The 23,091-nt window shown below is 37.5% G+C and overlaps 1 protein-coding gene and 1 non-coding gene across 10 annotated transcripts in view; one reads left to right on the forward strand and one right to left on the reverse strand.

The window, feature by feature from the left end:
- The window catches only part of MCTP1 (multiple C2 and transmembrane domain containing 1), a 464,000-nt gene that overhangs the window by 430,282 nt on the left and 10,627 nt on the right, over window positions 1–23,091 (reverse strand). The window lies entirely within an intron of this gene.
- Window positions 10,923–11,041, forward strand: LOC111731896. Its single transcript, XR_002777366.1, has one exon. It is a non-coding gene; the product is annotated as a 5S ribosomal RNA (ribosomal RNA).

The following is a 23,091-nucleotide window of genomic DNA, read 5'->3' on the forward strand; positions in this document are numbered from 1 at the left end:
TCAGATGGTCAGGGGGGCTGGGTAAAAAAGATGAAAAGATTAAGAAATACATATTAGTCAAGGAGATGTAAAGTACAGTATAGGGAATATAGTCAATAATATTGTAGTAACTATGGATAGTGCCAAGTGGGTACTAGACTAATCAGAGATCATTTTGTAAATTATACAGATGTCTAATCATTATTCTGTACACCTGAAACTAATATAAAATAATATTAATAATATTGACTGTCATCAGTAATTGAAAATAAATAATTTTTTTTACAAATACTTGGTACATTTGAAAAATTAAATCAGTAGCTAGTGCAATAAATATGGCAGATTATAAGGTAACTAGCAGAATATACAAAAGACCAAGATGAGGGTGAGAACACATAAGAGAAATTTTTTAAATTCCATGTATATAAAAATTACTGTCATTTTCAGAAATGAAACTTTATTTCTAAACTATCCTTTTTTATTTATTTACTGTACAAGAATTTTTATCAGCATACTGAATAAGATAATTGCCAGGGAATGGGATAACCACTTTACTGTTAAAATCCTAGGAGTTCCCCTGACCACAGTAAGTTTAATAACTCCATTCAAAACAACAAAAAAAGGATAAAATATAACATGTACTAGTTCAAATTTAATAGAAAAGTTACCAAGATGCAATGAAACAATGTACTGCAAACACAGATGTTGTATGAAGTATCCCCTTATGTTAACCTTCCATGATAAACTTCTATCTTTGCTTTTTCCCAATGAAAATACATAAAAAGTGTTACTAAAGAAAGGACCAAACTGACACATCCTTTTATAACCACAGGGCCCATCATTCGAATAAAATAAAGTTATAAGTAAGCACTAAGAAAATAATAAATATGTAAATCTGAACTAACATACAAAGACAAGACTATTAAAGGTTCTGAAAGGAAAACATTTCATTTCATTGTATATGGAACATTGTAGTGAGGACAAGATGGGAAGGGTTAAGGAAATTGTAAAGTTGTATAATCCAATGACCTAAGGGCAGGCAGTCAATTGTTAAGTTTTCAATTTCTGTGATTGCTCAATATACTTGCAGTCTGGGCTACAAAATACCTATTATCATATTAACTTCTTATTGAACCAACAAAATAATCTGAGGTTTTTTAATTCAAGTCAGACAATTTTACTGCTCCTGCTAAAAATTCAGTCAATAAAAATGTCAGTAACAGTCTTTCAAACCATACATTACTGAAGTATTTCATTCATAATAGACCAAAACAGCTTCAAATAATTCCCTTCCCTGTTGAATTCCTAAAAATTAACTTTATATTCAAGATCCTAAATTTTCCACTGATAATATTCCTTTATAAGCTACCTATAAAGTCAATCAGAGATGATGATGATATTGGTAATGATAATTATATCAGCTAACATTTGTTGAGGGTTTGGTATGTGCCAAGCACTATCTTAAGTGCTTTACATGCATTTAATCCTCAAAACAACCCCATGAGATAATTAGTATAATTATCCCAATTTCTAGATAAGGACATGAAGGAACAGAGTCATTAAATAACTTACCTAATGTCTAGTAAATGGTGGAGCCAGAAAATTCTACCTATGATTCTACCTATGAAAACTGACTCCAGAGCTTACATTTTAACCACAAGCTTAACTGTTAATCAAGCATTTTGTCTTTTCTGATCATCTACAAATAATGCCTTTCATATTTAATCTCAATTAAAATTAACATTGACTTTTCTATATCAATTATTATGCTGAGTCATACAAGGCTATAATGAAATGTAGACTATGTCAAGATGCTTAAAATATAATGAGAAAAGACAAAATAATAACTTAACATCTTAATGCATTAAAGTAAAAAGGTTAAACTTTAAGACAAATACATTTCAAAAACCATTGTATATATTAATTACCAAGTTAACTATCTATACAGGTGCCATAGAAATTTAGCAGCAGGAGAGAGAACTGAGCTCCATGAGGTGGACTCCAGTTCTGACACTTCCACTCACCAGCTCTGTGACTTATCTAAGTCAGTTAGCTTCTGGGAACATTGTTATACTAATTTATGTAACACTTCAAAATTACATTGATATTAACTTTTTTCAAATTTTGGATTTCAACTCATTAGTGAGTAATAAAATCAATAAAATGGGTCAAAACCAGTAAGTTTATTTAAAAAAAAAAAGGAATGGAATAGAATGGAAAATATCAGAAATTATCCTAATAAATTTCTTGAATTTTAAAGTATATTTGTATTCATGGGTATGTGTACAGAAAGTTATATAAAATGTATTTGTTAATAATGGCATAGTCATGAAAGTTTGAAAGCCATTGTTATATTTCAAATCGATTGCTGGACACTACATGACTTAGAAGTTCTCATTCCTACACAGATCTTTCCAAATAGGAACAAATAGCTTTCTCTACCTGTTAACTCAAGAGAGGCAACCATGTCTTACTAATAGTATTTTTACTCCCAGTGCTCACACAGTGTCTGCCATAGAACTAGCCTTCGATAAGTGATGAAGAGTGGAATGGATAAATGGAAACAGAAAAATTTTAGGTAATTAGAATTTACCTCAATTCTAAGGAATTGATAGAATTTGGAAAATTTAAAGAAAAGAGTAGTGGACATTTTTAGAATCCATTCTTTCATTTCTTGGGCCATATTCTAGGGCTGAGAAGGAAAGAGAACAAAAAGCTTTCTGCTCAGAGGAGGAAGAGAGTAAACCGAATGACACTGCAAAGCCAAGATGGTCCCCCCAGTACATTGATCCCATCCTAGCTCTTTGAATTATGGGAAGGTTACAGGTTCTAGAGCCTGAGGCTGGAAGGATGTGCTGAGGACACTGAAAATAGCCAATATTAATCCTTTTCTTAGAAAAGATAAAATTAAAGGGTTGTGATTCATGTTTCCTATTTTAAACAAGAGTGCAGAGAACAAAGGTTAGACATTTCCTAAAAAGCAGAGGGTCAGAGAATCAGGAATTAAAGACTCAAGCTAATATCCTTAGCATCTAAATTTATCCTGCCTTTAAGGATTAGGGCCCAGAACTTCTCAACCATTCTTCCAGAGAAATCAGTGAGTCACCGCCCTCCCTAAGCAATCTGTATATCCCAGCACTGCACAGGTAGAAGTTCAGTCACAAACCAGCACAAAGGCAGGCAGCTCATCTGTAGCTCAGGGACCTGGTGCCTTATCAGAAGCCTCAGATGCTCCTAAAAGGCTAAACATGGTACTTCATGGAGCTCTTGGTCAAAATCCACACCGAGTCTTGCTATGTGGCACTTAAATGGGCAAAATCCTAGTTTAAATCATCTTACATCTTTCTTCCTTTGTTTCATTTCTTAATATTTTCACATTTCTAAAAAAAAAAAAGGTAGAAGAAAGATAAAGGAGGAAGAGGTGGAAGAGGAGGAGGAGGAGGAGGACGAGGACGAGGAAGAGGAGGACGAGGAAGAGGAAGGAAAATAAGCATGCATTTCTTTCCTGGTAGGTATTAGTAAAGTCTACTGGAATGTCCCTGGGAGAGAGCAAAAATTTTATCCTCTCCACCCAGGAGCAGAACATGGCACAATATCTGTTCTGGTCCAGGACCTGTCTGTCAACAGAGCCATTCCTTGTACTCCTCTTACTTAGACTCCTGATGGCTGTCTGTCAGCTGGCATCTGAATGAGTTCAGCCAGTGGGAGGGGAGCTGGAAGGGAGAAGCCAGAGTATTTCTCCTCTCACTTTTATGCCTCTGGAGGATGCTCTGGCCAGGGTTGTGTGTCTCCCACAGCTCCATTCCTCCACCACCTATAATTCCAATGTGGAACCTCCTTCACTAGCTGACCCCAATCATTGGGCTCCAATCACCTCCAACCTTTGTCCGCCCAGTCTAAGAGTAATATTGACTGCCTGCTCTTGCCAAACTCTGGCTTGCCTCCTGATTCCCCGTTTGGCTTCTCAGCTTCTCCACCATCTGTGTAGCCAATTCTTCCTTTGCTTTGAATACTCAGAATGGTTGTGCTTTCCTTACTGGGCCCTGACTGATATAACTCTTTAGAAATAGGGCTAAAAAGAGAGGGAGAAAAAAAAAGGAAACCTGTAAACCATTAACTATGATTGTAATAAGGTAATTTCTTTAGTAAAATAAATAACTTCTTTAAAAACGGTATTTTTCATCCTTCTTCCACTAGTCAAATAACAACAGTCGGTGTGGCCTGCAGCCTGATAAACATACCATTATGGCTATGAAAAATGACCTACGTGGTATATAATCTTTTTTCCTAATTTAACAGTCATATGTACATTTTAATATGTTAAAGCTATAGCTTTGCCATATTGCAGGTATTCTATGTGAAAGTTAGGCCATCGATTTTAGGAAATAGCTGGAATGGCATTAGCTAAGGAGGATTCAGAAAGCCTGAACCTCAAAATCTTTCACAGGGATACAAAAAGCTAACTTTTTTATTTCCTATCCCTCATTATTGCTTAGTCAAGTTTAACATGACCTGGGAGAGAAACAAATTGAATAGAGGAAAAAATTGCACTCAAAAGGAATGTTTAGAATTGACTAATTTATAATGTCAAAATCTTGGGGAGTGTTATGTTTATTTATTCATTCATTTCACTATTCAATGAGTTCCTTTTATGAGCCAGGCACTATCTGACATGCTGTGAATACAACAGTGAGTCCAGATCTATGTTCTTGTGAAAGAAAAGTAGGAAAGAGATGAGCAATCGAATAATCTCACTATTACAACATTTGCTATTGGGAAGAGTACAACAAAGCAGAGAATGTAAAAAAGAGAACAAAACTAGGGATCTGACCAAGTCTGGAAGACTGGGAATGGCTTCCCCGAGGATGAGCTGATAGCCAGCAAGTGAGCAGACATTACCTCAATGTTCCTGAGCAAAAAACAAACAAACAAACAAACAAACAAAAAACCCGGCATGGCAGGGAAGGTTATGACCAATAAAAAGCTCTAAATTAAGAACAGTGTGGGTTAGTTGGAGGGGTCAAGAAAAGTCAAGATGACATGGTGAAGCAGGGCCCAAAACCATGCAGGATTTTTCAGGCCATATTTACATGTTGACTTTATATCAGGACATCCTTCACTTTATCTTTTAACTTTAATAACATTGTTTTATTCCATTGTATTTTGTTTTATATTTATGTTCTATTCTTGACGTGACATTTCTTTACTTAGGGTAATGAAAAGGTTTTTCATAAATGTATCTAAAGTTTTAGAAAATCCATTTAGAAAAAGCTATTAAATAAATATTGTACAAGTGGTGGGTAAATATGGCAGAAAATTTGAATTTGTGAAGTGTAAGAAACCGTGACATAAATAAAACTGTTCTTAAATAATTTCAATAACAGTAAGGACATTTCGTAATTTTGTAGTTGCTAGAAAATTTCCATCATTACATTAACTGTCCTCAAATTCTCCTCAAAACAGATGTTGATAACAGCTTCTGGCTCAACTCCTGGTGTATACAATAAGAATTTGTGGGACACAGGAGCATAATGATTACTAAAAATACAGTCTGAGGAGATGAGTAATATTAACAAGATCTACCTCATTTTACTTTTAAAAAATAATTTTAATATTAAAAACTACTATTCCTTTTTTCTACTTGCAAGGTATATGATTCATGATCTACAACTTGGGGGGTGAATTATAAACAAAAATCACACAACACTTTGATAAGTGAACTGTTGACATTTAGCATTTTTTTCATTTTCCCTGAACTTATATCTTTTACATGCACACAATTCATATCACTTTTTAACAAATTTTGTGTTTTTAAAATTTCAGACTATAATAAACATTGTTCTAGGCTATTAAAAATGTTCCCCAATAGTAATAAGTACATCTAGTTCTCAGATCTTAGTTTCTAATATCAGTCTCAAGTAAAAGAAACTAGGGATTCTTAGAGAAATGGCTACTTCTAGGACTAGGACAGAAAACATACAAGATGAGTGTTTCTTACAGCAAGAAAGTAAGTAAGTGCTCAAGCAAACAAACAGACACAATGATGAGAGTGTGTCAAAGGGACACAGGGGCCAAATGACAGAGCCCCCAGTTACCCAAGCTGGAACAATCAGAGCAAAAAAGTAAATTAGTATTGAGTTATAACTGAAAGTATATAAGTATCCATGAGTCCATACTGATATAAATAAATGACTGAATAAATAATGAGGGAGAGCAGACAAATCTCCCATGATTAATTTCTAATAATTTATGTAAAAGACTCCATGCTCAAAGAAGTGGAACATAACTTCCCACTCCTTAAGTGTAAGTTGTACATAATGACATCCTTCCGCAGAGTACATTGCATGGGGTGGGGGAAGGATAACTTTATAGAGGAAAAGCCTGACAAACAGTACCTCAGCCAAGTGGTCAAAGTGAACATTAACCATGATAAATCATGTTATAGTATGTACTCTTGATGTAATGAAAATGGCACTTTATCTCTGTGTTCTTTCTCCCCAAAACCCATTACCCTAGTCTAATCCAGAGAAAAACATCAAACAAATCCCAACTGAGAAACATTCTACAAAACTTCTAGCCAGTACTCCTCAAACCTACAAAATCATCAAAAATAGGCAAAGTCTGAGAAACTGCCATAGCCAATAGGAGCTTAAGGAGATATGACAAAATGTAATTTGATGTCTGAATGGGATCTCCGGTCAGAAAAATGACATTAAGTAAAAACTAAGGTAATCTGAATAAAGTATGAACTTTACGTTAATAATGTACCTATGCCAGTTCATCAATTGGAACAAATGTACCATGCTTATGTAAGATGTTAATAATAGGAAAAACTGGGTGCTGAATTCATGAAAACTCCCTGTACTACCTGTGCAAATTTTCTGTATATCTAAAACTGTTCTAAAAATAAAGTTTATTTAAAAATAATACCAAAAAAATCGTTTGAAAACATTTTCAATTACTACATAATAACCCGGTTTATTAAAATTATTTAAGCATTTTCTTATTGTTGAAATTTTGAGCCATTGCAAATTTTTCATTGCAAAATAACATTGATGAACATACATGTTTGGTTCATACCTTTGATGATGTTCTAACAACAGATTCCTAGTTCATTCTACCTTTTTAAAAAGTCAAAAGAACACTTACCACAGTAGATCTAACTGCAACAATAACCAAAAGCATTGGAAGTCCCATGAGACTGTGCAACTTATCTGAAGTAAGTTTCATTCCTCTAAACAGTAAGGAAAATATCCAGAATTTATATTCACCTACTAGACTTATTCACTGATTTATGTATCCATTCAATAAACATCTGAGTAGCTGTTACGCACTAGGCAAATATACTATTAGGAAAATCATTTTTAACCACCTTAAGACCTTATACTCTGATACATGCTACAGGAATACTTCATAGAATTCTTATATCTGACAGCGAAAGACCAATTCCAGATCCTTGCAATGACATAGTATATGAATAGTAAGTGTTAGGCAATTTTATACAAATTTTTGGAGCACTTGAATCCCCAGGCCACAGTGTGATTTTTGTAGCTAACAAAGATTCCTGCTAAATGGGCATTTGGTGATTTTTAAGAATACTTATTTAAAATATTAAGTTTTTAAATCTACAATTAATGATTTTTTGGTAGTGTTTTCAATCTCCTTTTCACTGCCCTCTGGTGCCCCCTAACGCCCATCTCCTCTGGCACTTCTGTGCTTCTTCATCTTCCCATGTTATTTTAAGCCTGGGTGTGACCACCAACAAAACTTCCCTTGATTGTCTTCATGTGTAACCAAGCTCTTCAAAACTGTTGAAACTGTTTCCATGACATCTAATCGTTTCTTCCTAAAATGCAGAGATTACTTCAAGAAATTCAACAATGATGTCCGTCAGTCTGAGTTCCTTGGAAATGTTCTCTGCGATAGACAGCTGCATACAGATGGTTTATGGAGTGAAGTGGGTGCCTCAGGACACACATTTGTAAGGAAGTGAGGGGGCAAGACTAGACAGAAAGTGACCTACAACATAATTCCATCAGAGGTGTGCATGATCCTACAGCAAGCCCTGGAGCTGGGACTGCAGAGGTGACCCAAATTGAGCCAAAAAGGGCGGGGTTTTAAATCCCTTCATCAGACAGTCATTGTCTCCTAGCATCTCCTTGGAGTGGGACAGTCTTGTAGAGGAAATTTTCTGTCTCCAAGGGCAAGTCCCAGTGAGGAACACAATGTGAAACATTATGGCCTATCACCCCAGCAACTGGAGGATGGCCAAATCACCAGACAGGCGGATCTGGTGAAGCAGCCAAGTTCACACTACCAGTCTGTCCTCCGTAAGACTTTGCCTGCTCATTGACTCCCACAGAAGATCTTACATTATAAGGATCAAGCTCTTAAAAATTAAATCTATAATTAACACACTTTTTAATCAAAGAGAGACTTGGGGACCAGAAGGCACTTTTGTCCCTCCTGGTCCCCAAGAGACTTCCTCCAGGTACAGAGCACATAGTTCACTTCAGATGTGAAACAGTTAAGGAAAGTATGCACTCCCACAGGCAACTCCAGCATAATGCCTAGATAGACATTCTGTAAATACCTTTAAAAGACACCAAAAGCATCATTATTCTTAAGCATTACACCATGCTTAGGAAGTAACAGGAAACACATAAAAACTGAAACAAATAATGTACAAGGACCAACAATAAAACAAAGATGCCTAAATCAGTTCCTAGCACAAAAATTTGAAGGAGGACCCTGTAGATGGCTGTGCTTAGAAATATTAGAAATCACATTAGAAGATCTATATTTGAGAAACTAATTATTTAACCTTAAAAATAAAATCCCTGTAGATGTAGTAGAAACAATGTGGGGTAGTCTCAGGAGAATAAAAAGTCTCTTAACTCAAAAACTTATGATTTTGTGAACAAAAGTTTGTATTCAACTTTTTTATGTTCGGTTCACCTGTTTTTTTCAGACTTTATGTAATTGTCTGGGTCTGGCAATTTCAAGCACTTTACCTAAATCCTGTCTTTAAAAACAGAGTTTTGGATTTATAAAATGTTTTATTTGAAAAAGTTCACTATTGTTCAGATGTCAAAAAATTAATAAAAAGATATTAAAAATTTTTTTAAATGTATGGCTAATCAGCATCTTAAGATATTTTTTAAATAAAATAAATGGCCACACTATTCAATACCAGAATATTAAAAGATAAAGTTCACTTATGTCATACCATATCGTCTGTCCCCAATTATTCTCCTAGTACTTTATTTCTTTGTTTATTTGAGGATAGGGCTGTGAGGAAGTGGAACACAGTACATAGGAGGCCAGTTTGGGAATGGATAATTTTGAGGACAGAAGGCTAGAATGCTTGGGGAGGCTTTCTACAGGAGATGATGCCTGTGCTGACTCTCCAAAAGTGTGGGGGAATTTACCAGAATGCGTGCACTCCGGCTGAGGGAACTATGGGAAACTGAGAAACTTGTCTTCAAGATGGAAAGCAGAAGTGATGCTATTAAACTTCCAGGAAGTTAGGAAAGATGTCTGGGGGCTAACCAAAGAGGACTCGTGGGGACTAGGTGGAAAGAAGGGAGTGTGATCAAATGGCCCCAATGGATATCGAAGTGAAATGCCTATGGATGTGCATGTAAACAAAGCACAACTTCTGGGAGCCTGGGGAGGACAACCTGGGGGGATGACGAGCTGGTAAGGGTCCACCTGGGACTACTCTGCACATCCTTACCCAGTGGTCCTCAGCCTGCTACACTCATTGTTCCCTGTGCTGAGCTGGAGACCAAATCTGCTGTAGATGTTCTTGGCTGTCAAGTTCGTTGTGTCCAGAGTCAGGGCCTGGGCGGAGGAAGAACTTCTTCCCTCATGACATCATTTGAGCAGGCACCATCATTAAAGACAGACATATTTTTTAATGTGTACGTATTTCTAGTTATACAAGCAAAATGTTCAGAAAATTGGAACTGTACAGAAAAATATGCAAAGGAGGGAGTCAAAAATGCTGTCCCGATATCAAAGAGATCTGACCTTGGAGACCGCAAAGACACAGTTAACACTTTGGTGCACCTTCTTCTTTTTTTCCAAGTACTTTTGCACATGTGTATGTTTATGTGTGTACATAGAAACAAAGTATTCATACATTTAAGTCAATGTAACTTGTTTTGCATCAAGTTGGGATGAAAAAATGGGGTGATATTAGTAGTCGTTAACTTGTATTTCAATGCTTCCACTGAAAATCCCACTCTCCCCCTGTATCTTGCAGTGGTCTCCTGAATTATTTCTGGGAGGTTCTAAGGGATTTCTCAGATGAACTCAGTAACTACTCTGTTTTCTTTACTTTCCGAACTGCAGCCTTATAATGACATTCACTCTGGGGGCCTCCACACCTTTGCACATGCCTCACTTTCACTGCCAGGGCTCACCTTTAAAGTTTTTTCTTTTGGTCACTGTTGTGAGTGCTATAGCTGCCATGTACTTTTGTCCCTCCTGGTCCCCAAGAGACTTCCTCCAGATACAGAAGCACAGCTGTGCTCTTTGGAGCCTGAGGACACCAAAGCCAGGATTCTCTGCCTCCTTTGGCTTATACTTTAAGGTACAAACAGCCCTGCTTTAAGTCCTATGCAGGAACGTTTTCCAGAGCTCTTTATTGCAAACAGTTGTGGTAGATAGGCTTGAAATACGGCTGCCATCAATTCCTTCCCTTCCTGTAAGCACCTGCTGCCCCTCACATCAAGAGGTGAAATCTAATCCTCTACCCACTGAATCTGGACTGGGATTAGTGACTTAGTTTACCAACAGGATGCATCCCAAAGGATGATCTAGGACTTCTGAGACTATTATAAGGTTTGCCATTGCTACTTGGGTATCTTGGAATGCTCATCCTTGGGCCACTTCTTCTCAGAACCCAGCCACCATATAATAAAAATCATTATAGTGTCTACGGCCATACTACCCTGAACAAGCCCGATCCCATCTGATCTCGGAAGGTAAGCAGGATTGGGCCTGGTTAGTACTTGGATGGGAGACCACCTAGGAAGATCAGGTGCTGTAGGTGTAAAAATAAAAAATAAGGGATTGTAAGCTGACAAGGTCCTTTCAATCTGTGATGTCAACCAAGGGTTGTCTCACCTAGAAAAAAAATTAAATTAAAAAAATCATTATAGAGAGTCCCCGTATAGGTGCTCCAGCTGACAGCCACATCTGAGGGGACAGTCAGTACCAACTGCCAGCCATGGATGTACAGACAGTTGAGCCTTCAGATGACTCCAACCAAACTGCTCTTTCACTGCGACTACATAAGAGACCCCGAGTGAGAACTGCCCTGCTGAGCCCAGTTAGCTCACAGAACCATAAATGAAATTGATAAATTTCTTTTTAAAGCCACTAAATTTTGAGATAGTTTGTTACACAGTAACAGATCATTTTCACAGTTAAACCTCCTCTCTCTCAGTGCAGATATGTTCTGAAGCCCCCACAGACTGAGTGACAGGCATCCCTGCCTTCCTCAGAGTAGCCTCACCCTGCCTGTTTATGAGGCTTTGTCTGCCTGGCCTCCTTCCTCTTGATGACGACTTCTTTCCCAAGATAATTCCACCGGATTCCTCTCGTCATTCTACCTGCCATTTTCAGAAATGTCTCAGTTCCAAGGGTAATTGCTTATGCTCCAGATAGGACCTCTATGTATACAAAATAAGGAGTTTACTGTATATACAATTATATGTTTTTATTAAATTCTTTTTTTCTTACAATTCTTGTCATAATTTTCTTATGTCACTAAAATTCTATACAATTAATATTTCATCATTTGAATTTATATTCTCATCTCTTACTTTTGGAGAATTGGCCCCACACACCATTTTTTTGTTCAAACTGTAAAAAAGCTGAGATGAATGTCTTTCTCCCTAAATCTTTACTCAAGTTCTTATCTTAAGGAAATAATCAAGTACTCAGCAAAGGATATGATATTTTTAAAAAGACCCTTGATGTATGTCAAATCACTTTTCAGAAAGATTGCACCAAGTTACTCACCACCAATCTATTTGATAGGCAGAAATGAGAATAATAATGATTAATAATAGTAATAATGAGGATAATCTCATGATTTAAATTTGCAGAATTCTCTGATTCTTGGTGATGTCAATTAAAAGATGTTTTTCACATTTTTGCTGCAATTGTTCTCATTCTTTAGCCATTATTATCTACTATGTGTCAAGAAACCAACTTGACACCAGGAAGTGAGAAATTTGGTATAAAACCCTGAGAATGGACCACATGGCTTGAGGAACAGTCTCCTAGTACTTTAAAAATTAAGTTTTTCTTCAATCAAAAGTCATATATTGATTATTCCATTTTATTTTACAATTGTGGAGTCTATACTATGTAAAAGGCATATATCAAGTGAAAGAAATAACTAAAAGTGACCCCTTCTGAGGCCTTCCACTCTAAGATGTGGTAAAAAGAAATTTGCAAGCATAGGAAGGCTAATCATTATGAAAATACTATCTGTAAAGTACAGGCAGCTCCTGGCTTCCTGAACTGGTAAGGTTCCAGAAATTCATTAGAAAGCTGTCTGTCGGATTCATTTGCCCACAGAAGCAATGTCATAAATGGAGGCTGGTTTCCAGATGAGACCACTTAATTCGGTCCTAGCAGTTTTAGCTCAATTTCTGGGAGCAAGAAGTTATGAGGAACAGGAGGAGAACATGGCAGTTTCCCGTCCCCTAGCTGGATCCAGAACCATTCTATGGCAAAGTCCTGGATCAAAGAAAGTCTTTAGTTAGCAAACTCCCTTTCCATGCCCTTCCATTCATAGTGCCACTATGTTCCAGTCTCTTAGCTCGTTCCCCTTCACTATACCATCTGCCCAGGACCAGGTCACTGCCACGAATTCTACAAATTCAGCTGATTCACTTCCATCCCACCCACTCCATCCCCCATTCGAAATTTACAGTTTTCTATCCAGGAATGAGGAGGAAAGAATAAAATTGAATTAGTTCATAGCTAAATGTGAATGATTGTCCTTTAAGACTCCAAAAGACACTGGTGTAACTTTTAAAGAAAATACTTGTTAAGCCAAATGTAGAAATTAACAGGCTATTCACAGTGATGGGACATGGAAGGCATGGGAGAATAATGAATATGTATTGAGCACTTATCACAGGCCAGGATCTCACACTGCTTCACTGGACTCTCTGCATAGCACTGTCAGGTAGGTATGTTATTCCCCCGGTCTTACAGAAGAGAAATGTGAGGTCTGGAGAGGTTACTGAGCTCTGGAAGATGGTCTGCCTAGGCCATTCTTCTTTTGCACTATTCTTCTCTCCTTTTGTACTGAAACCACACATCCTCTAAAGGCAACATTTTTTTTCCCAGAGTGCGATGGCAGGGACAGTAAGAGAAACTGAGGCAGTGATGTGTGAATACCACTAAAGCATATTTGTATAAATGAAACTGCTTCTAAGTAAGGTATGGATCAAGAGCTGCTTGTATTTTAGGCTCCAAGAAAGAACGGAGAGAATGATATCTTAACTTCTTCAGTGTATGTATCCCTTGAGCATCGGTATCTCCCTAATGTAAAGTATGTTTTATAGTTTATTTTCCAACATTTTAGGACTCAATAAATGAGATAAGCTTTGGATTAACTTAGGTGCTAGCATTTGTACCACAGCTGATTTTAAAACTAGTACTCTGCACTAGTACTAGTACTAGTACTTAGTACTCTGGCTTTACAAATAGTATAACCTATTCAAGAAGAAAGGCATTTAAAAATCTAGTTGACATACTTTTTTATTCTATACTCTATGCTCATTTTATATTAAAAACATAGGAATAAAACAGTCTCCTTCTGCAGAGCTGGAGTGAGCACTGTGTCCCAGGCCAGTAGCTCAGGCTGGCAGCTCACAGAAAGATTTTCTGAATGGCTAATCATTCATCTTCTCAACTGCTGATTATGGACCAAACCCAAAGTGGACACTGGAGACTTCTGCCTGCCAATTGCAACCTGATTTGCTTTTAAGGACTTGCCTCCTTCCCACCCTCAATCCACATTATTTAGGCTGGATGCCCCTCACTGCTGGGATCCAAGGATACACACATGACCTGGCCAAACACCTCATCCCCTGGTCACAGTGGTAGGAGTGGGGATTCAAATCATTCCAGTGAGATTCACTCCCAGGAATGGCAAGGGGGATGTATGCCAAGAGTTGCTGGGGCCGCCATGTAGACAGAACCTACCTGAGAGAAAAGATGCCCAAAGCCAAGCAATTTTGAGGGAAAGAAAGAGGGGAAGGGCAGAAACAGGGAAATGAAGCCATATTCAGGAAAAACTGAGCTCCTGTCACAAGGAAAAAGTCCTGAATAAGACATCCCTGACACCTGAGCTCCACCTGTCTCACTAGACATCTCTATTCCTACCCACCTCTCCTCAAGTTATGATGACAGGCACTGCTGTGTGCCTCTTCTCCTCTCAAACCTAGCCCGACTGGTAGGACCCATGGCGTCAGCCCTGGAAGCATGTCATCTCCTTGTCCCTGGTACCCCAAGCATCAGTTCTCCAACAAGCACTGACATTCCACTGCCAGATTCACCCATCTTTCTTCTCAGCCACTGCCCCAAGGAGGGAATCAGGCTTCCAGGCAAGGAGCTCTGAGTTAGGCCTGTGGTTTGCTTGTTTATTTTAAGGAGAATTATTGTGTGTCTATTTGTCAAGGCTCAGCGCACACGGCACAGATCCATATCCCTCTGAATTATCTACCTCTGAGGTTTGAGATCTGCCTTCTCACTTGAGCAAAGCTCTTCTTTCAAAGTAGCTTCAGACTGTAGGCCTCCACATTTCCTAGTACGTTTATCTCTAAAACATGGCCATAGAATCATTGAGAGGAAATGAGTAGAGAGATCCGAAAGGACAAAAGTCTATTCACACTACTGCTGGTACAAACCAGGCCAAATATCCTAACAGCTGTGACAGTAAGGTAACTAAGCCTATGTATTTATCTCCTGAGAATGAGAATTCCCTTGGTTTTATTTACTTAACAGTACATCAGTACAGTTCTCTAGTACAGGAATCTTACTCCTCAGTGGGTCAGTCCCAAAGAAGAGTCTATATACTAAGAACTAATAAGAAGGGAACAGAAATCAACTTCCAGGAAGTTGATTTTTTATTTCTGGGCTCATCTGTACTTCTTCCTAGGAGGCCAGTCTATAGCTCTTTCCTGACTCAATCATATACCCTGCAAAGTTCTTAGATAAATAAATATATAAGATCATAGCTGTAAACTCAGAGGCTCAAGATTTTATTTTTTCTAGTGCTAAGATGAGGCCATTGTATTTCATGAGAACTATCGCTGAGTTTTCCTTTTATCTCAAGGGTACTTTTCAAGAGTTCTGGAGTCCACGGGTTGGAAGTCATGGATTTACTTTACGGAAGGTGAATGCACAATATTGGTTTTGCATACATTTGTGTTTCTTTATGAGAATACTACAACTTTCATTAGTTTCTGAAAAGGGTCTATGATCCCCAAACAGAATGAGAATAAATGTTAAATTTCTTTGCTCTTTGACTAGTATATTGTTTACTTGGTTATGACTCCTGCGAAATGCTACATAAATTAAAAAAAGGAGAGACAGACCACATCACATTTTTCCACTATAGCAGATAGAGAATATATAAGTTCTTGATACTCAAAGACTTGGGCATGGCTTATTCATTGAGTTTTTATGAGATGCTATTTCCTTTGTTAACAATTATGTTAACAAATAATATAGACTTTTGAATGTACTCCGTCTTACAGAATCCCTTTCCAAAGTTTTTCTTTTTTTTTTCCCCTAACCTAACTTCAGGAAAGAAATTGGAAGCTCACGAAAATTGTTTTCCATAATTTATAGCTGTAACATCTAGATCATTGAGCTTTATCTCATTTCATCTCCACCTAGGCTCTGAAATGTGCTATGACAATCCTTCCCCTGAGTCCTGACAATGGGAGAGTAGACTGCCTTTCCTGCCTTCACTTACCTTCCAACAGTGTTCAGTAAAAAAAGCAATAGGAAGAATGAAATGACATGTTTTTCCAGAGGGAAAGATATTTTTATTCAGTAGATATTTCTAATTCTTACATTTTAAAAATACCATTATCTTAGAAGAGAATGGTAGCCCCAACGTACTTCTCTATCTCTTTACAAAACAATTCGATGAATGACAAGTGGTCCCACACAGAGCAAAGAAAAGCTATTCCCAGAGTCATGAACTTTCCTGAAAATGGCCAAGCATCTGGGCTCTCAAGACTGCTTCAGAAGTCCAAAATCTCCCCATACCCCACAAGGTTGTGTATGATCTGTTCTCTGCCAAGCCATTCCAGACCCATCTCCCCCATCATTTGCCCTCTTATTAAAATTCCAGCTGCCCAGGCAATTCTTCTCTAACTGCCTTCTGCTGTGGTTTCCTCTGCTCAGAACTATCTGTCACATCCTTTACTTCCCCTCCTTCTCCCAAATATGGTCCACTCCTATTCTTTCTTTTATTTCACTCTAAATTTCACTTCTTTAGGAGTTCCTTCCCTGTCTCTCCCCTTTCTTCAAGATTAGGTTGGGATCTCTTACAATTCATTCCTATAGTTCTCTGTACTCCTCTGAATGAGTTATTACACTCGTAACTAATAGTGATTTGTGTATTTTAAATTTTTAATGGAAGTTTCTTCTACCAGATCAGAAATTGGTCTTTTTTTATCAAGGTATCAATAAGATATCATGTCTATCACAGGGTAAATATTTAATAAGTATGTGAGGAAGGGAGAGAGAAAGGAATCATTGGTATTGTAATATAAGGAGATCTTCCAGATATATATATATATATATCTGGGGCTGGTTCATTATATAAAATATTTTAACCAAATCTTTTCCCCGTTCCAAGTCATCTGTAAAAGAGCTATATGAGAGCATTCATGAGCAGACATAGCAGCTCTTCAATATAGAGGAAAGCCAGGTAACATGGCAGTTAGACTCATGAGTTTTAGAGCCAGCCACTTGGTGTAAAATCCTAGCTCTGCCATTTACTGGCTGTGTGACCCTGAGCAATTTCCTCACCCTTTCCAAGCCTCCATTGATTTATCCATTAATTGAGGCAAAGAATTCTTGCTCCTTTAAAGTCTCGAAGATTAAATGAAGTAATGACTATGAAGCACTTAAGATAGTGGCTGTCACAAGACTAAGAATTTAGTGCTCTTATTATTATTACCAAGGTACTTCAGAAGTTGTACCAAATTCAGAAGACGTTATCTTATATCTTGTATTTTCCTTGGTAAAGGAATATACCTCAAAGGGGCATATTCGCAAACAATATAGCTTTATTTTTCATAGAGATTTAACATGATTGGAAGTCAAGATCCATGTACAGAACTGACGAGAAGAATGATCTTAAAAAGTATTCACATATAAGCTCTCAGAATTGATCCCCCAAATAAACAAATTCACCCACTCCCATTCACTATATCTTTCTGGATACTTTTCTCCAACTAATAATGGCACATTTCTCCAGCTGTTTCTAGAAATACAACGGTGACACTCAGACCTATTAGCAAGGCTGATACTGAAGAAATGCCAGACTCAACCACAAACCACTGGTTTGGGTATCAGTCACATACTTGGTACCAGTGCACCAATGTGGTGACCTCGCTACCTGATGGAGTAGTGGGTACCCTAGAAATTATGGCCCAGGAAGAAAGCAGATGTCTGTTATCCAAGCTCTGCCACTTACTATGAAGGGAACCAGGACTACAGACAAGTTACTTAGTCTTTCTAAGAAGTACCCAGATATAAAATACAACGAACAATACCTCTCTGTCAAAACTGCTATGAGGTTTAAATGAAATAATGTACATAATCTATAATGTTTATGGGAGATGTATATAAAGAATACTTAACCAATAGATCTATTTTATTTCTTTTCCCTAATGCCATGCCTTTCATGGAACAAGAAAGCATTAATGGCAGAAATGAGATGAGGCTATAGAATATAGAAAACACATAATTATAGGATGCTGTAACTTATAATATGTTCCTAATAACAATATCAATAACAGAAATACTGATGATTATCTAGTGGGGTACCTGGTAAGCAAAAATTTTTTAAGTAGGACTGACGTTTAAACGTTGCTAACTATATTTTTATCTAGCAATCAAAGAGAGCTTAGACAGCTTACCACAAGTAAGAAGTAAGTGGTAGTACCAGGATTATGTCTGACACTATACCTGTTTTTATTAACTTTACTTGTATACGAAATAACCTTCAAAAAAAAGAAAGATGAGAAGGAAATGGTATAGCCAAAGAAGAACTATAATATCATTACTGAGATGGGGAGGAAGGTAAGGCTTTAAAACTTCATTCCAAACTTCCACTTGGGTTTCGCAGGCACCACCTACTTCAGACAGCCTTCCTTTTAGTTGTAAGGGCCAAATGACCTGGATTCAAATTATACTGACATGCGACTTTGGACAAGTCACTTAATCTCCTGTATTTCGGTTTATTCATCTAGAAAATGCAAAAAATAATAAACCTGCTTCAAAAAGTATAGTAAAAAAATGAGTTAATACATACATCAATATGTAATAAATGTTCTATATGTTTAGCTACTATTAATACTAGTTATAAGATGCCATTTTAAAGTGGCACCAAGGTAAAGCCCCATGTGTTGGTTGGCCTCAAGAAGGAAAAGAGAGGATACAACTGAGCAAAGAGAAGACAGCTCTGGGTGGGCTGGAAGGACCACAATTAGTGTGTCCTACCTCATATAACACAACTTTGGAAGATGGAATGTATATTGTAATTTGACAAAAATCCATTCAAAGGCAGGGTAGTAAAGGTCAAGCCCTACCACAATAGATACCACTATGAAGAAGTTTATGGATATTTATGCAAAACTAGTTCATACAATCAATTTCTAGCATCGAATACAAACGAAATTTGTGTAGCTGCTTGAAACTCACATTAGACTTATATTCCTAGAAAGAAAAAAAAAATTTTTAAATGTGGGATATAAACCTAAAAGTGACAAATGAACAGGACAAACAGAGACTCATGGACATGGACTATAGACTAGTGGTTATCAGTGAGTAGGGGGTGTGGGGAGCGGGGAGTTAGACAGGGTAAAGGGGGTCAAACGTGGTGACAGAAAGAATCTAACTGTGGGAGGTGAACATACAATGTAAATATATATATGCCTTACTGTTAAAGTGCACAGCTGAAACTTATTGGATTTCATTAATCGATGTCACCATAAAAAAATAAATAAATAAAATATGAAATGGGCACTTATAAATACACCACTAGGATGCAATCCAGATATAATTAAGAGGATAAATAAAGTAATAAAATAGTGTAAGAAAATTTTTTCAAAAAGAGCCATTAAGAATCATTAGCAACATTAACAGAAAATGGCACATTGTTTAACAGCCAACACAAAGGCTCTGTCATCCCAGATCTATTTGCTCCTAATTCAGTTATTTTCCCACTTTCCTTCTGAGCTTCCTGTGATTATGAGAATACATCTTTATTATCCTAAAGGTATCACCTTTTCTCTAATTAAAATGTGAGCTATATCAATAAAGAAGCTTACCAAAATGCCTCCCCCTTTTTTATCCGCAGGAATCACTTTGTGAATCACTGGTAAAACCAGGCCAGGCTTCAAATTACTAATGATAGATATTAGGTATTATGACATCTAGGTTTCAAAAGGTTAAGGGAATAATTCAATGACCTCTCTTCCATGGTGGCTGTAAATAAAATGAATACTTACAGAAGAATGGTTATTCTACCAAAGAAAAGGCATTCCTTATATATTAGTTTAAATTTAAGCAAGTTATTCACTCCTTTTGTAGAACACATCCCATAGTAAACCACAAAAGCTGTCTTCTAATTGTTTTTTTTGTTTGTTTTCTCTTTGGCTAAGCTGGTTATTGTACAGCTACTCAGACTAGATAAACTTAAACATTTGTAAAGACTATGTTATCAATGAAATTTAGTAGTATCAGATTAAATTTAGAAGTGGAAAAATATTGGAGCTATTCTGGTTATCTTTGATTCTTGTGGAATATATGATGCGTGTGAAAGAGAGGTATGTGTATAAACCATTCCTGGAAAAGATCTAATTGTGTGTGTGTGTGTGTACACTGCATATGCCAAGGCAACACAAAATGTCAAAACATCATAGAAGCCAATTATAGAAAATTCAATGTCAAAAAAACATTATGAAAGCCTCTAATAAAAGAAATTCCTGACCTTCATTTTTTATTTTCCCCACCCATGTTCTCAAAAAGAAAAGTGAAATGGCTGAAAGGCAGGTAGCAGAAAGGCAGAAAATGAAGAGCCAAGACCCAAATAACATACCACATGGATAGTCCTGTCACAGTGTTAAATAAACTGTGGTTGATCATCCAAGATACACCAAGATCCTCTCATGGCAAGTTCCATGTAGTTCTTCCTCATATTCTGGCATTTCAGAGAAAATGAAAATGTCAGGTAGAGGGAAATAGCTATAAGAACACTCTACAAAGCTTCATCTTCTCTGAAAAGAGGCAGAGGGCACGGGACCTGGGAAACTACAAAATGCAGGTGTCCCTCCCATCTCTGCCTGTTCCCCTAAGTCTCACTCAGCTGATCTCCACAGAGCAGGCTAGGAAGTCACGAAAGCACCTGCTTGGGTTAGAGTAAATGGATGCAGCCTGGGGGCCCAAAAGGAAAAGAGAAGAACTCAGAGGTGATGACCAAAATGGTTAAGTAAATGTTTGGGGTTTTTTTTTGTTTGTTTATTTTTTTACTTGAAACTGTTGAGTTGAATTGGCACATATGTAAGGTCAGAAAGAATCAGGTGAGGTCCCAGTCTCACAGCTGGATCCCAGCCCTGTCCCTCACCTTCAGCTTTCTTTTAAAAATAGAGGGACACAAAGAAAGAAGGGGAAGGTGCAGCCATGTCTGCTCTCAGCCATGAGTCAGGGGGGCCACGCCAATTCAGGGTGTTCTGAGCTCTAAGGAGGATGAGGTTTGGCAAAAGCTCTGTAGAGACGTGGAATTTGTCTGTGAAATCTATTCCAATCTCAAAAGATATTTTGGAAAACACTCAGACTTCTACTATGGTGTGGTGAAAATCCTATTCAAAGGCGACTATACAAAGGCTGAATTTTTCTTTTATCAAAAGCTATTTTACATTTCAATAAAAGAACAGGAGTTAAATATGGCTTAAGGGCATAAATTTGCAGTTTTCAAAAAAAAATTGATCATTCCATCAGAAAAAGAATGCATATTTAACACATTTGAAGTACAATGCCTGAAGAATGAAATCCGTGGACTTCCAACAGAGCCCATGGATTCCAAACCCTTTCATTATAACTATTTCTCCAAATACGTAGCCACTCTAACATCGGGCACCATGAGAGTCTATGTTAGAGGGATATGTAGGAGGTTTTCTTGTTTTACCTGATTTTTTTAACTGACAAACATATTTTGCCCTTTCTTTTGTTCCATTAACACTCACTACTTTCAGTGCCAAAAGAGCCCAAAATAACTATAAAGAATATGAGCTTTTACAATAAATAGGTGACAATCTGGCACTCAGGAGCCTGGCACCCTCAACCATTCTGCATACATGCAAGCTCAAAACTCAACCTTCCCTCTCTCTCCCCAAGAAAAACACTCTTCAATAAAAACATTCTGATCAGAACGCAGAAAATCAAGGCATAAGTAAAAGGGAAAACGTGCTTTAATCCCTTCCACTTTCTATTTCCCTAAAGATTCAGTCACATCTTGGTCTTTCAAATATTTCCATCTTTCCAACCCCAAGGTCAGGTCACTGCCCAACTTCAGGCTCTCACTGGGACTGTTGTGGCCATGCATCTGCTGCCAACTTGACCCTTCTAAGGCTCACTTGACCCTTTCTCCCTTGCTCAAATGCCTCCACAGGTCCCTACTGCTATCCTAGATACACCCTTCAGTTCAGCACACCTTCATCTGCACCTTTATTTCCCACTATCTCCCCTTCCCACACACTAGGCCTATCCCACTACTGACTCCCCATTCCCTGAATACACAGAGCACTTATTCACCTCTTTCCCCAAACCCGCTGTATCCAAATCCTAAACACACTTCGAAACAAGCAGAGGTGGAAACACCCTCAGATTGCTGCCACCAAACCTATCACTTTACAATGAAGTTTGAACACCTGCTCTAAACCAGAGCTGTCTAATAAAAATAAAATTGTAAGCCACATACATTATTTAAAATTTTCTAGTAGCCACGTTTTTGTAATGAAAAGAAACAAGTGAAATTAACTTTAATAATATATTTTATTGAATCCATTATATCTAAAATATTATTTCAACATGTAAACAATATAAAAAAATAGTCATGAGATATTTTACTTTCTTTTGTGTGTGTCTCTGTGTGTGTGTGCACTAGGGCTTTGAAATCCAGTGTGCATTTTACCCTTATGGCACAATTTTTAGTGCTCAATAGCCGCATGTGGTTAGTGGCTGCTTTATGGGTCAGCAGAGCTCCAGATGCTTAATGATACGTTCGAAAAATTGTCTTGCAAGTAAAGAGACAGATTGAGAGAGAGAGAGAGAGAGAGAGCAATAGAAGGAGACAGAGAGATTAAGGAGGAAAACACAGGCAGGTCTAAGGAAAAGGGTGATGATATTAAAGAGTAGGCATGGTGAGAGCTTTAAAAATAGAAGAGAAGAGGGACATAGAGAAAGAGAAAAGGTCAGTCAGCTCTAGTCCAGTGCCCCAGGAGAAAAAAAACATCCTCTACAGGCAAATGCAGTTGACTGGCAATGTAGATTTTCTGAAGAGAAGCTTTGGTGTTTTATAAGGAGTCTCAGCAGTATATACAGGTGATTACTATGAAAAGTAACTGGCCAGCTGTCTGAACCAGAGTTCACACCCTTGGCACTCAAGAGACAGCAATGGACTAGGCTAATGAGAACAGGATTCTTGATCAAGATTGGGATTTTAATCTATTGCAAGGAAATGGATCTGAGGAAAAGTAGCAGTGAGGCAGGCAAGAAAATATTTTGAGCTAGGATTCAAGCAGTGTTTAAGACTCAGAGATCAAAAGTAAG

The sequence above is a fragment of the Pteropus vampyrus genome, unplaced genomic scaffold (assembly GCF_000151845.1).
Source record: "Pteropus vampyrus isolate Shadow unplaced genomic scaffold, Pvam_2.0 Scaffold11, whole genome shotgun sequence".
Lineage (NCBI taxonomy): Eukaryota > Metazoa > Chordata > Mammalia > Chiroptera > Pteropodidae > Pteropus > Pteropus vampyrus.